Source organism: Schistocerca nitens, unplaced genomic scaffold, assembly GCF_023898315.1.
Source record: "Schistocerca nitens isolate TAMUIC-IGC-003100 unplaced genomic scaffold, iqSchNite1.1 HiC_scaffold_217, whole genome shotgun sequence".
NCBI lineage: Eukaryota > Metazoa > Arthropoda > Insecta > Orthoptera > Acrididae > Schistocerca > Schistocerca nitens.
Window position 1 is genome coordinate 26,543 of NW_026045758.1, and position 12,840 is coordinate 39,382.

Sequence of the window (12,840 nt, forward strand, 5' to 3'; positions counted from 1 at the left end):
TAAGGCAGTGTAGTGGAGGACTCCGCGTGTGTAGCACTTTTTTCGGTTTCATCCGACGTCGCTGGGTGGCAATCCCACTTTCCCTGCAGAAAACTGCTCGGGAAGCACGGGCAGCTTGTCGAGCATCGGTGGTTCAGTGGCATGTGCCTCAGTAGTGCAGTAAGCAGCGCGTAAGTCTCATAATCTTAAGGTTTGCCGGCACGATAACTCAGCGTGTTCGGTCTGACAGTTATCTGCCCTCTGTAATAAAAGACTGAGTCAACGATGAACTTGAACGGGCGTCATCGGACGTCCGCCCCCAACAAATGCAACGAACGAAATGAGAAGAAAAAAAAAGTGGTAGAATGCTCGCTTAGCACGCGGGCGGCCCGGGTTCGATTCCCGGCCGATGTATCGTTCTGCTGTTATCGCTATAATGCTGCCGCACCGATTCCTCGCTTGAGCTCCGTCAGCCTCAGGAATGTATAGCAGGATTCGCTGTGAGAAGAACCAAACACGCAGCACGCAAGAGACCGTACTTGGACGGTCGCGTGCTATTTCTGAGCTGTAACGTCGGCCTGGCCCAACAGGCCGCTGTGTTCAGGCGCCGCAAGGGCGATGGACTGTAACCTCAGGCAGTGCTGCGTTCCGTTGAAAAAGCTGCGGCAGCAGTTTAATCTAGCAAGTCGGGAAAGCACGTGTAGCAACACAACAGATTCTTCAGAGCGCGCAAACTCTCTATCTCTAATATGCGAGACTTACCAAGTTTCCTGGAACGTTGCTCGCAACGTGCCTCGGTAGCGCAGTAGGTAGCGCGTAAGTCTCATAATCTTAAGGTCGTGAGTTCGATCCTCACCCGGGGCATTTAATTTGCTGTACATCACGGCTGAATTAACGGTGTTGCTGTTGCTAGGGAACGAACTTAATTGTCATTCGTTATCCACAAGGAGTCTACGCTCAGCGTCAAAATGTTTATTTCCAATTATGACAACGTACAACTTTGATCTTTCTCTTAACCTGTTATGAGTAAAATAACGAATAGTCAATTTCGAGCTGTGCGCAAATATGCTGGCAAACAGAGAACAGCAGTGAGTCCAGGTTCAGCACGAAATACGAGAGGAAACGGAGTGAACCTCACGTCATAGCGCAAATCCGGTGTGGTCTAGTGGCGCCGGCACGGTAGCTCAGCGCGCTCGGTCAGAGGGTTAGCTGCCCTCTGTAATTAAAAAAAAACTGAGTTAATGGATCAACAACGAACTGGAACGGGTGTCTTTCGACGTCCTCCCAGAGCAGATACAACGAACGAAAACGAACAAAATGAGATTTAAAAAAAAAAAAAAAAGTGGCTAGGATACCTGGCTTTCACCCAGGAGGCCCGGGTTCGATTCCCGGTACCGGAACGGAAGTTTTTACGCACCCAACGCTCCATGTTTTGGCCTTCCAACGTTCGTTTTTCGCCCTCCTTGCGGAGCTTCAACCGAATGTAATCGGGGAAAACAGGCACATGATGCAATTACTGTCAGCACCGGGGTAAAGGGAGAGGAGGCGCTGGTCAGCTGTTGGGCTGCTACCAGCGTCAGTGGGAAGTCGGTGAAGTCGCCAGTTGCGCCAGAAGCCAGATATTACCGTAGTACGCCTACACACGCGTTCCAGTTATTCACGTTGCTTGCAGCCGCTCCATCCGCAAGAAGCGTGAGCCCGGATAGCTCAGTCGGTAGAGCATTAGGCTTTTAACCTAAGGGTCCAGGGTTCGAGTCCCTGTCCGGGCGAAGATTTTTAACGTTTCCGTAATGGCTCGTCTCGTAGCGATGGTAGCCCTGCCGTAATCAGTGCACGGAGTTCGTTTCCTGTCAAAATTCTGCGCAGACGGGTTTGATTTTTCACGATTCGAGGGACTCTTCAGTTACGAGCAGTCGTGGCCGAGTGGTTAAGGCGTCTGACTAGAAATCAGATTCCCTCTGGGAGCGTAGGTTCGAGTCCTACCGACTGCGTCCGTTTTTTCTTTTTTTGTTTAAGAAGAAGGAGCAGAAAATTTCGCAGTTTGCCTGTCGTTTTGGTACCTCGCCTCTCACAGCCGTTTATAGTGCCTGTCCTTTTGATAAGGGCGAATTCCAAGCGTCAGCTTTCGCGTCAGCCGAGCAAAGTCGGGACAAGTCGGGACATACTACAGGATGGTCTGCGTGGAGTAACGACGACAAAAACGTTAATTTAACAGCACGCGGCTCACATACTATATACGAAAAAACTAGCGTTACTTGCGGTGGCCGGGAATCGAACCCGGATCAACTGCTTGGAAGGCAACTATGCTCACCATTACACCACCACCGCACAGCCGCTCCTCGCGACGCCGCGCTGTGTCGGCTTCCCGCCCGCCAGCAGCGGCCCACGGTGATAGTAGCTGTAGGCGCTTTACGAGCTAGGAGGGTGCATCCACACGCATTCGGGTAGCGCCTCCACGCACGCTGCGTCTTTGGGCGAGACTAGTCGCCGCAGCCGCAAGGTTACTCACACGATAGTGATGAGTGGTCGTTTTAAGGCAGTGTAGTGGAGGACTCCGCGTGTGTAGCACTTTTTTCGGTTTCATCCGACGTCGCTGGGTGGCAATCCCACTTTCCCTGCAGAAAACTGCTCGGGAAGCACGGGCAGCTTGTCGAGCATCGGTGGTTCAGTGGCATGTGCCTCAGTAGTGCAGTAAGCAGCGCGTAAGTCTCATAATCTTAAGGTTTGCCGGCACGATAACTCAGCGTGTTCGGTCTGACAGTTATCTGCCCTCTGTAATAAAAGACTGAGTCAACGATGAACTTGAACGGGCGTCATCGGACGTCCGCCCCCAACAAATGCAACGAACGAAATGAGAAGAAAAAAAAAGTGGTAGAATGCTCGCTTAGCACGCGGGCGGCCCGGGTTCGATTCCCGGCCGATGTATCGTTCTGCTGTTATCGCTATAATGCTGCCGCACCGATTCCTCGCTTGAGCTCCGTCAGCCTCAGGAATGTATAGCAGGATTCGCTGTGAGAAGAACCAAACACGCAGCACGCAAGAGACCGTACTTGGACGGTCGCGTGCTATTTCTGAGCTGTAACGTCGGCCTGGCCCAACAGGCCGCTGTGTTCAGGCGCCGCAAGGGCGATGGACTGTAACCTCAGGCAGTGCTGCGTTCCGTTGAAAAAGCTGCGGCAGCAGTTTAATCTAGCAAGTCGGGAAAGCACGTGTAGCAACACAACAGATTCTTCAGAGCGCGCAAACTCTCTATCTCTAATATGCGAGACTTACCAAGTTTCCTGGAACGTTGCTCGCAACGTGCCTCGGTAGCGCAGTAGGTAGCGCGTAAGTCTCATAATCTTAAGGTCGTGAGTTCGATCCTCACCCGGGGCATTTAATTTGCTGTACATCACGGCTGAATTAACGGTGTTGCTGTTGCTAGGGAACGAACTTAATTGTCATTCGTTATCCACAAGGAGTCTACGCTCAGCGTCAAAATGTTTATTTCCAATTATGACAACGTACAACTTTGATCTTTCTCTTAACCTGTTATGAGTAAAATAACGAATAGTCAATTTCGAGCTGTGCGCAAATATGCTGGCAAACAGAGAACAGCAGTGAGTCCAGGTTCAGCACGAAATACGAGAGGAAACGGAGTGAACCTCACGTCATAGCGCAAATCCGGTGTGGTCTAGTGGCGCCGGCACGGTAGCTCAGCGCGCTCGGTCAGAGGGTTAGCTGCCCTCTGTAATTAAAAAAAAACTGAGTTAATGGATCAACAACGAACTGGAACGGGTGTCTTTCGACGTCCTCCCAGAGCAGATACAACGAACGAAAACGAACAAAATGAGATTTAAAAAAAAAAAAAAAAAGTGGCTAGGATACCTGGCTTTCACCCAGGAGGCCCGGGTTCGATTCCCGGTACCGGAACGGAAGTTTTTACGCACCCAACGCTCCATGTTTTGGCCTTCCAACGTTCGTTTTTCGCCCTCCTTGCGGAGCTTCAACCGAATGTAATCGGGGAAAACAGGCACATGATGCAATTACTGTCAGCACCGGGGTAAAGGGAGAGGAGGCGCTGGTCAGCTGTTGGGCTGCTACCAGCGTCAGTGGGAAGTCGGTGAAGTCGCCAGTTGCGCCAGAAGCCAGATATTACCGTAGTACGCCTACACACGCGTTCCAGTTATTCACGTTGCTTGCAGCCGCTCCATCCGCAAGAAGCGTGAGCCCGGATAGCTCAGTCGGTAGAGCATTAGGCTTTTAACCTAAGGGTCCAGGGTTCGAGTCCCTGTCCGGGCGAAGATTTTTAACGTTTCCGTAATGGCTCGTCTCGTAGCGATGGTAGCCCTGCCGTAATCAGTGCACGGAGTTCGTTTCCTGTCAAAATTCTGCGCAGACGGGTTTGATTTTTCACGATTCGAGGGACTCTTCAGTTACGAGCAGTCGTGGCCGAGTGGTTAAGGCGTCTGACTAGAAATCAGATTCCCTCTGGGAGCGTAGGTTCGAGTCCTACCGACTGCGTCCGTTTTTTCTTTTTTTGTTTAAGAAGAAGGAGCAGAAAATTTCGCAGTTTGCCTGTCGTTTTGGTACCTCGCCTCTCACAGCCGTTTATAGTGCCTGTCCTTTTGATAAGGGCGAATTCCAAGCGTCAGCTTTCGCGTCAGCCGAGCAAAGTCGGGACAAGTCGGGACATACTACAGGATGGTCTGCGTGGAGTAACGACGACAAAAACGTTAATTTAACAGCACGCGGCTCACATACTATATACGAAAAAACTAGCGTTACTTGCGGTGGCCGGGAATCGAACCCGGATCAACTGCTTGGAAGGCAACTATGCTCACCATTACACCACCACCGCACAGCCGCTCCTCGCGACGCCGCGCTGTGTCGGCTTCCCGCCCGCCAGCAGCGGCCCACGGTGATAGTAGCTGTAGGCGCTTTACGAGCTAGGAGGGTGCATCCACACGCATTCGGGTAGCGCCTCCACGCACGCTGCGTCTTTGGGCGAGACTAGTCGCCGCAGCCGCAAGGTTACTCACACGATAGTGATGAGTGGTCGTTTTAAGGCAGTGTAGTGGAGGACTCCGCGTGTGTAGCACTTTTTTCGGTTTCATCCGACGTCGCTGGGTGGCAATCCCACTTTCCCTGCAGAAAACTGCTCGGGAAGCACGGGCAGCTTGTCGAGCATCGGTGGTTCAGTGGCATGTGCCTCAGTAGTGCAGTAAGCAGCGCGTAAGTCTCATAATCTTAAGGTTTGCCGGCACGATAACTCAGCGTGTTCGGTCTGACAGTTATCTGCCCTCTGTAATAAAAGACTGAGTCAACGATGAACTTGAACGGGCGTCATCGGACGTCCGCCCCCAACAAATGCAACGAACGAAATGAGAAGAAAAAAAAAGTGGTAGAATGCTCGCTTAGCACGCGGGCGGCCCGGGTTCGATTCCCGGCCGATGTATCGTTCTGCTGTTATCGCTATAATGCTGCCGCACCGATTCCTCGCTTGAGCTCCGTCAGCCTCAGGAATGTATAGCAGGATTCGCTGTGAGAAGAACCAAACACGCAGCACGCAAGAGACCGTACTTGGACGGTCGCGTGCTATTTCTGAGCTGTAACGTCGGCCTGGCCCAACAGGCCGCTGTGTTCAGGCGCCGCAAGGGCGATGGACTGTAACCTCAGGCAGTGCTGCGTTCCGTTGAAAAAGCTGCGGCAGCAGTTTAATCTAGCAAGTCGGGAAAGCACGTGTAGCAACACAACAGATTCTTCAGAGCGCGCAAACTCTCTATCTCTAATATGCGAGACTTACCAAGTTTCCTGGAACGTTGCTCGCAACGTGCCTCGGTAGCGCAGTAGGTAGCGCGTAAGTCTCATAATCTTAAGGTCGTGAGTTCGATCCTCACCCGGGGCATTTAATTTGCTGTACATCACGGCTGAATTAACGGTGTTGCTGTTGCTAGGGAACGAACTTAATTGTCATTCGTTATCCACAAGGAGTCTACGCTCAGCGTCAAAATGTTTATTTCCAATTATGACAACGTACAACTTTGATCTTTCTCTTAACCTGTTATGAGTAAAATAACGAATAGTCAATTTCGAGCTGTGCGCAAATATGCTGGCAAACAGAGAACAGCAGTGAGTCCAGGTTCAGCACGAAATACGAGAGGAAACGGAGTGAACCTCACGTCATAGCGCAAATCCGGTGTGGTCTAGTGGCGCCGGCACGGTAGCTCAGCGCGCTCGGTCAGAGGGTTAGCTGCCCTCTGTAATTAAAAAAAAACTGAGTTAATGGATCAACAACGAACTGGAACGGGTGTCTTTCGACGTCCTCCCAGAGCAGATACAACGAACGAAAACGAACAAAATGAGATTTAAAAAAAAAAAAAAAAAGTGGCTAGGATACCTGGCTTTCACCCAGGAGGCCCGGGTTCGATTCCCGGTACCGGAACGGAAGTTTTTACGCACCCAACGCTCCATGTTTTGGCCTTCCAACGTTCGTTTTTCGCCCTCCTTGCGGAGCTTCAACCGAATGTAATCGGGGAAAACAGGCACATGATGCAATTACTGTCAGCACCGGGGTAAAGGGAGAGGAGGCGCTGGTCAGCTGTTGGGCTGCTACCAGCGTCAGTGGGAAGTCGGTGAAGTCGCCAGTTGCGCCAGAAGCCAGATATTACCGTAGTACGCCTACACACGCGTTCCAGTTATTCACGTTGCTTGCAGCCGCTCCATCCGCAAGAAGCGTGAGCCCGGATAGCTCAGTCGGTAGAGCATTAGGCTTTTAACCTAAGGGTCCAGGGTTCGAGTCCCTGTCCGGGCGAAGATTTTTAACGTTTCCGTAATGGCTCGTCTCGTAGCGATGGTAGCCCTGCCGTAATCAGTGCACGGAGTTCGTTTCCTGTCAAAATTCTGCGCAGACGGGTTTGATTTTTCACGATTCGAGGGACTCTTCAGTTACGAGCAGTCGTGGCCGAGTGGTTAAGGCGTCTGACTAGAAATCAGATTCCCTCTGGGAGCGTAGGTTCGAGTCCTACCGACTGCGTCCGTTTTTTCTTTTTTTGTTTAAGAAGAAGGAGCAGAAAATTTCGCAGTTTGCCTGTCGTTTTGGTACCTCGCCTCTCACAGCCGTTTATAGTGCCTGTCCTTTTGATAAGGGCGAATTCCAAGCGTCAGCTTTCGCGTCAGCCGAGCAAAGTCGGGGCAAGTCGGGACATACTACAGGATGGTCTGCGTGGAGTAACGACGACAAAAACGTTAATTTAACAGCACGCGGCTCACATACTATATACGAAAAAACTAGCGTTACTTGCGGTGGCCGGGAATCGAACCCGGATCAACTGCTTGGAAGGCAACTATGCTCACCATTACACCACCACCGCACAGCCGCTCCTCGCGACGCCGCGCTGTGTCGGCTTCCCGCCCGCCAGCAGCGGCCCACGGTGATAGTAGCTGTAGGCGCTTTACGAGCTAGGAGGGTGCATCCACACGCATTCGGGTAGCGCCTCCACGCACGCTGCGTCTTTGGGCGAGACTAGTCGCCGCAGCCGCAAAGGTTACTCACACGATAGTGATGAGTGGTCGTTTTAAGGCAGTGTAGTGGAGGACTCCGCGTGTGTAGCACTTTTTTCGGTTTCATCCGACGTCGCTGGGTGGCAATCCCACTTTCCCTGCAGAAAACTGCTCGGGAAGCACGGGCAGCTTGTCGAGCATCGGTGGTTCAGTGGCATGTGCCTCAGTAGTGCAGTAAGCAGCGCGTAAGTCTCATAATCTTAAGGTTTGCCGGCACGATAACTCAGCGTGTTCGGTCTGACAGTTATCTGCCCTCTGTAATAAAAGACTGAGTCAACGATGAACTTGAACGGGCGTCATCGGACGTCCGCCCCCAACAAATGCAACGAACGAAATGAGAAGAAAAAAAAAGTGGTAGAATGCTCGCTTAGCACGCGGGCGGCCCGGGTTCGATTCCCGGCCGATGTATCGTTCTGCTGTTATCGCTATAATGCTGCCGCACCGATTCCTCGCTTGAGCTCCGTCAGCCTCAGGAATGTATAGCAGGATTCGCTGTGAGAAGAACCAAACACGCAGCACGCAAGAGACCGTACTTGGACGGTCGCGTGCTATTTCTGAGCTGTAACGTCGGCCTGGCCCAACAGGCCGCTGTGTTCAGGCGCCGCAAGGGCGATGGACTGTAACCTCAGGCAGTGCTGCGTTCCGTTGAAAAAGCTGCGGCAGCAGTTTAATCTAGCAAGTCGGGAAAGCACGTGTAGCAACACAACAGATTCTTCAGAGCGCGCAAACTCTCTATCTCTAATATGCGAGACTTACCAAGTTTCCTGGAACGTTGCTCGCAACGTGCCTCGGTAGCGCAGTAGGTAGCGCGTAAGTCTCATAATCTTAAGGTCGTGAGTTCGATCCTCACCCGGGGCATTTAATTTGCTGTACATCACGGCTGAATTAACGGTGTTGCTGTTGCTAGGGAACGAACTTAATTGTCATTCGTTATCCACAAGGAGTCTACGCTCAGCGTCAAAATGTTTATTTCCAATTATGACAACGTACAACTTTGATCTTTCTCTTAACCTGTTATGAGTAAAATAACGAATAGTCAATTTCGAGCTGTGCGCAAATATGCTGGCAAACAGAGAACAGCAGTGAGTCCAGGTTCAGCACGAAATACGAGAGGAAACGGAGTGAACCTCACGTCATAGCGCAAATCCGGTGTGGTCTAGTGGCGCCGGCACGGTAGCTCAGCGCGCTCGGTCAGAGGGTTAGCTGCCCTCTGTAATTAAAAAAAAACTGAGTTAATGGATCAACAACGAACTGGAACGGGTGTCTTTCGACGTCCTCCCAGAGCAGATACAACGAACGAAAACGAACAAAATGAGATTTAAAAAAAAAAAAAAAAGTGGCTAGGATACCTGGCTTTCACCCAGGAGGCCCGGGTTCGATTCCCGGTACCGGAACGGAAGTTTTTACGCACCCAACGCTCCATGTTTTGGCCTTCCAACGTTCGTTTTTCGCCCTCCTTGCGGAGCTTCAACCGAATGTAATCGGGGAAAACAGGCACATGATGCAATTACTGTCAGCACCGGGGTAAAGGGAGAGGAGGCGCTGGTCAGCTGTTGGGCTGCTACCAGCGTCAGTGGGAAGTCGGTGAAGTCGCCAGTTGCGCCAGAAGCCAGATATTACCGTAGTACGCCTACACACGCGTTCCAGTTATTCACGTTGCTTGCAGCCGCTCCATCCGCAAGAAGCGTGAGCCCGGATAGCTCAGTCGGTAGAGCATTAGGCTTTTAACCTAAGGGTCCAGGGTTCGAGTCCCTGTCCGGGCGAAGATTTTTAACGTTTCCGTAATGGCTCGTCTCGTAGCGATGGTAGCCCTGCCGTAATCAGTGCACGGAGTTCGTTTCCTGTCAAAATTCTGCGCAGACGGGTTTGATTTTTCACGATTCGAGGGACTCTTCAGTTACGAGCAGTCGTGGCCGAGTGGTTAAGGCGTCTGACTAGAAATCAGATTCCCTCTGGGAGCGTAGGTTCGAGTCCTACCGACTGCGTCCGTTTTTTCTTTTTTTGTTTAAGAAGAAGGAGCAGAAAATTTCGCAGTTTGCCTGTCGTTTTGGTACCTCGCCTCTCACAGCCGTTTATAGTGCCTGTCCTTTTGATAAGGGCGAATTCCAAGCGTCAGCTTTCGCGTCAGCCGAGCAAAGTCGGGGCAAGTCGGGACATACTACAGGATGGTCTGCGTGGAGTAACGACGACAAAAACGTTAATTTAACAGCACGCGGCTCACATACTATATACGAAAAAACTAGCGTTACTTGCGGTGGCCGGGAATCGAACCCGGATCAACTGCTTGGAAGGCAACTATGCTCACCATTACACCACCACCGCACAGCCGCTCCTCGCGACGCCGCGCTGTGTCGGCTTCCCGCCCGCCAGCAGCGGCCCACGGTGATAGTAGCTGTAGGCGCTTTACGAGCTAGGAGGGTGCATCCACACGCATTCGGGTAGCGCCTCCACGCACGCTGCGTCTTTGGGCGAGACTAGTCGCCGCAGCCGCAAGGTTACTCACACGATAGTGATGAGTGGTCGTTTTAAGGCAGTGTAGTGGAGGACTCCGCGTGTGTAGCACTTTTTTCGGTTTCATCCGACGTCGCTGGGTGGCAATCCCACTTTCCCTGCAGAAAACTGCTCGGGAAGCACGGGCAGCTTGTCGAGCATCGGTGGTTCAGTGGCATGTGCCTCAGTAGTGCAGTAAGCAGCGCGTAAGTCTCATAATCTTAAGGTTTGCCGGCACGATAACTCAGCGTGTTCGGTCTGACAGTTATCTGCCCTCTGTAATAAAAGACTGAGTCAACGATGAACTTGAACGGGCGTCATCGGACGTCCGCCCCCAACAAATGCAACGAACGAAATGAGAAGAAAAAAAAAGTGGTAGAATGCTCGCTTAGCACGCGGGCGGCCCGGGTTCGATTCCCGGCCGATGTATCGTTCTGCTGTTATCGCTATAATGCTGCCGCACCGATTCCTCGCTTGAGCTCCGTCAGCCTCAGGAATGTATAGCAGGATTCGCTGTGAGAAGAACCAAACACGCAGCACGCAAGAGACCGTACTTGGACGGTCGCGTGCTATTTCTGAGCTGTAACGTCGGCCTGGCCCAACAGGCCGCTGTGTTCAGGCGCCGCAAGGGCGATGGACTGTAACCTCAGGCAGTGCTGCGTTCCGTTGAAAAAGCTGCGGCAGCAGTTTAATCTAGCAAGTCGGGAAAGCACGTGTAGCAACACAACAGATTCTTCAGAGCGCGCAAACTCTCTATCTCTAATATGCGAGACTTACCAAGTTTCCTGGAACGTTGCTCGCAACGTGCCTCGGTAGCGCAGTAGGTAGCGCGTAAGTCTCATAATCTTAAGGTCGTGAGTTCGATCCTCACCCGGGGCATTTAATTTGCTGTACATCACGGCTGAATTAACGGTGTTGCTGTTGCTAGGGAACGAACTTAATTGTCATTCGTTATCCACAAGGAGTCTACGCTCAGCGTCAAAATGTTTATTTCCAATTATGACAACGTACAACTTTGATCTTTCTCTTAACCTGTTATGAGTAAAATAACGAATAGTCAATTTCGAGCTGTGCGCAAATATGCTGGCAAACAGAGAACAGCAGTGAGTCCAGGTTCAGCACGAAATACGAGAGGAAACGGAGTGAACCTCACGTCATAGCGCAAATCCGGTGTGGTCTAGTGGCGCCGGCACGGTAGCTCAGCGCGCTCGGTCAGAGGGTTAGCTGCCCTCTGTAATTAAAAAAAAACTGAGTTAATGGATCAACAACGAACTGGAACGGGTGTCTTTCGACGTCCTCCCAGAGCAGATACAACGAACGAAAACGAACAAAATGAGATTTAAAAAAAAAAAAAAAAAGTGGCTAGGATACCTGGCTTTCACCCAGGAGGCCCGGGTTCGATTCCCGGTACCGGAACGGAAGTTTTTACGCACCCAACGCTCCATGTTTTGGCCTTCCAACGTTCGTTTTTCGCCCTCCTTGCGGAGCTTCAACCGAATGTAATCGGGGAAAACAGGCACATGATGCAATTACTGTCAGCACCGGGGTAAAGGGAGAGGAGGCGCTGGTCAGCTGTTGGGCTGCTACCAGCGTCAGTGGGAAGTCGGTGAAGTCGCCAGTTGCGCCAGAAGCCAGATATTACCGTAGTACGCCTACACACGCGTTCCAGTTATTCACGTTGCTTGCAGCCGCTCCATCCGCAAGAAGCGTGAGCCCGGATAGCTCAGTCGGTAGAGCATTAGGCTTTTAACCTAAGGGTCCAGGGTTCGAGTCCCTGTCCGGGCGAAGATTTTTAACGTTTCCGTAATGGCTCGTCTCGTAGCGATGGTAGCCCTGCCGTAATCAGTGCACGGAGTTCGTTTCCTGTCAAAATTCTGCGCAGACGGGTTTGATTTTTCACGATTCGAGGGACTCTTCAGTTACGAGCAGTCGTGGCCGAGTGGTTAAGGCGTCTGACTAGAAATCAGATTCCCTCTGGGAGCGTAGGTTCGAGTCCTACCGACTGCGTCCGTTTTTTCTTTTTTTGTTTAAGAAGAAGGAGCAGAAAATTTCGCAGTTTGCCTGTCGTTTTGGTACCTCGCCTCTCACAGCCGTTTATAGTGCCTGTCCTTTTGATAAGGGCGAATTCCAAGCGTCAGCTTTCGCGTCAGCCGAGCAAAGTCGGGACAAGTCGGGACATACTACAGGATGGTCTGCGTGGAGTAACGACGACAAAAACGTTAATTTAACAGCACGCGGCTCACATACTATATACGAAAAAACTAGCGTTACTTGCGGTGGCCGGGAATCGAACCCGGATCAACTGCTTGGAAGGCAACTATGCTCACCATTACACCACCACCGCACAGCCGCTCCTCGCGACGCCGCGCTGTGTCGGCTTCCCGCCCGCCAGCAGCGGCCCACGGTGATAGTAGCTGTAGGCGCTTTACGAGCTAGGAGGGTGCATCCACACGCATTCGGGTAGCGCCTCCACGCACGCTGCGTCTTTGGGCGAGACTAGTCGCCGCAGCCGCAAGGTTACTCACACGATAGTGATGAGTGGTCGTTTTAAGGCAGTGTAGTGGAGGACTCCGCGTGTGTAGCACTTTTTTCGGTTTCATCCGACGTCGCTGGGTGGCAATCCCACTTTCCCTGCAGAAAACTGCTCGGGAAGCACGGGCAGCTTGTCGAGCATCGGTGGTTCAGTGGCATGTGCCTCAGTAGTGCAGTAAGCAGCGCGTAAGTCTCATAATCTTAAGGTTTGCCGGCACGATAACTCAGCGTGTTCGGTCTGACAGTTATCTGCCCTCTGTAATAAAAGACTGAGTCAACGATGAACTTGAACGGGCG

The 12,840-nt window shown here is 51.8% G+C and overlaps 20 non-coding genes across 20 annotated transcripts; 15 read left to right on the forward strand and 5 right to left on the reverse strand.

The window, feature by feature from the left end:
• The first annotated feature begins 770 nt into the window (after window positions 1-770).
• On the forward strand, window positions 771-843 carry Trnam-cau (transfer RNA methionine (anticodon CAU)). Its single transcript has one exon. It is a non-coding gene; the product is annotated as a tRNA-Met (tRNA).
• An 832-nt stretch (window positions 844-1,675) lies between these two features.
• Trnak-uuu (transfer RNA lysine (anticodon UUU)) lies at window positions 1,676-1,748 on the forward strand. Its single transcript has one exon. It is a non-coding gene; the product is annotated as a tRNA-Lys (tRNA).
• A 140-nt stretch (window positions 1,749-1,888) lies between these two features.
• On the forward strand, window positions 1,889-1,970 carry Trnas-aga (transfer RNA serine (anticodon AGA)). Its single transcript has one exon. It is a non-coding gene; the product is annotated as a tRNA-Ser (tRNA).
• Window positions 1,971-2,235: 265 nt separating this feature from the next.
• Window positions 2,236-2,307, reverse strand: Trnag-ucc (transfer RNA glycine (anticodon UCC)). The gene has a single exon. It is a non-coding gene; the product is annotated as a tRNA-Gly (tRNA).
• Window positions 2,308-3,281: 974 nt separating this feature from the next.
• On the forward strand, window positions 3,282-3,354 carry Trnam-cau (transfer RNA methionine (anticodon CAU)). The gene has a single exon. It is a non-coding gene; the product is annotated as a tRNA-Met (tRNA).
• Window positions 3,355-4,187: 833 nt separating this feature from the next.
• Trnak-uuu (transfer RNA lysine (anticodon UUU)) lies at window positions 4,188-4,260 on the forward strand. Its single transcript has one exon. It is a non-coding gene; the product is annotated as a tRNA-Lys (tRNA).
• A 140-nt stretch (window positions 4,261-4,400) lies between these two features.
• On the forward strand, window positions 4,401-4,482 carry Trnas-aga (transfer RNA serine (anticodon AGA)). The gene has a single exon. It is a non-coding gene; the product is annotated as a tRNA-Ser (tRNA).
• Window positions 4,483-4,747: 265 nt separating this feature from the next.
• Window positions 4,748-4,819, reverse strand: Trnag-ucc (transfer RNA glycine (anticodon UCC)). The gene has a single exon. It is a non-coding gene; the product is annotated as a tRNA-Gly (tRNA).
• A 974-nt stretch (window positions 4,820-5,793) lies between these two features.
• Window positions 5,794-5,866, forward strand: Trnam-cau (transfer RNA methionine (anticodon CAU)). Its single transcript has one exon. It is a non-coding gene; the product is annotated as a tRNA-Met (tRNA).
• Window positions 5,867-6,699: 833 nt separating this feature from the next.
• Window positions 6,700-6,772, forward strand: Trnak-uuu (transfer RNA lysine (anticodon UUU)). Its single transcript has one exon. It is a non-coding gene; the product is annotated as a tRNA-Lys (tRNA).
• Window positions 6,773-6,912: 140 nt separating this feature from the next.
• Trnas-aga (transfer RNA serine (anticodon AGA)) lies at window positions 6,913-6,994 on the forward strand. The gene has a single exon. It is a non-coding gene; the product is annotated as a tRNA-Ser (tRNA).
• A 265-nt stretch (window positions 6,995-7,259) lies between these two features.
• Window positions 7,260-7,331, reverse strand: Trnag-ucc (transfer RNA glycine (anticodon UCC)). Its single transcript has one exon. It is a non-coding gene; the product is annotated as a tRNA-Gly (tRNA).
• Window positions 7,332-8,306: 975 nt separating this feature from the next.
• Window positions 8,307-8,379, forward strand: Trnam-cau (transfer RNA methionine (anticodon CAU)). Its single transcript has one exon. It is a non-coding gene; the product is annotated as a tRNA-Met (tRNA).
• Window positions 8,380-9,211: 832 nt separating this feature from the next.
• On the forward strand, window positions 9,212-9,284 carry Trnak-uuu (transfer RNA lysine (anticodon UUU)). Its single transcript has one exon. It is a non-coding gene; the product is annotated as a tRNA-Lys (tRNA).
• Window positions 9,285-9,424: 140 nt separating this feature from the next.
• On the forward strand, window positions 9,425-9,506 carry Trnas-aga (transfer RNA serine (anticodon AGA)). The gene has a single exon. It is a non-coding gene; the product is annotated as a tRNA-Ser (tRNA).
• Window positions 9,507-9,771: 265 nt separating this feature from the next.
• Window positions 9,772-9,843, reverse strand: Trnag-ucc (transfer RNA glycine (anticodon UCC)). The gene has a single exon. It is a non-coding gene; the product is annotated as a tRNA-Gly (tRNA).
• Window positions 9,844-10,817: 974 nt separating this feature from the next.
• Trnam-cau (transfer RNA methionine (anticodon CAU)) lies at window positions 10,818-10,890 on the forward strand. Its single transcript has one exon. It is a non-coding gene; the product is annotated as a tRNA-Met (tRNA).
• An 833-nt stretch (window positions 10,891-11,723) lies between these two features.
• Window positions 11,724-11,796, forward strand: Trnak-uuu (transfer RNA lysine (anticodon UUU)). The gene has a single exon. It is a non-coding gene; the product is annotated as a tRNA-Lys (tRNA).
• Window positions 11,797-11,936: 140 nt separating this feature from the next.
• Window positions 11,937-12,018, forward strand: Trnas-aga (transfer RNA serine (anticodon AGA)). The gene has a single exon. It is a non-coding gene; the product is annotated as a tRNA-Ser (tRNA).
• Window positions 12,019-12,283: 265 nt separating this feature from the next.
• Trnag-ucc (transfer RNA glycine (anticodon UCC)) lies at window positions 12,284-12,355 on the reverse strand. The gene has a single exon. It is a non-coding gene; the product is annotated as a tRNA-Gly (tRNA).
• Window positions 12,356-12,840: the final 485 nt, after the last annotated feature.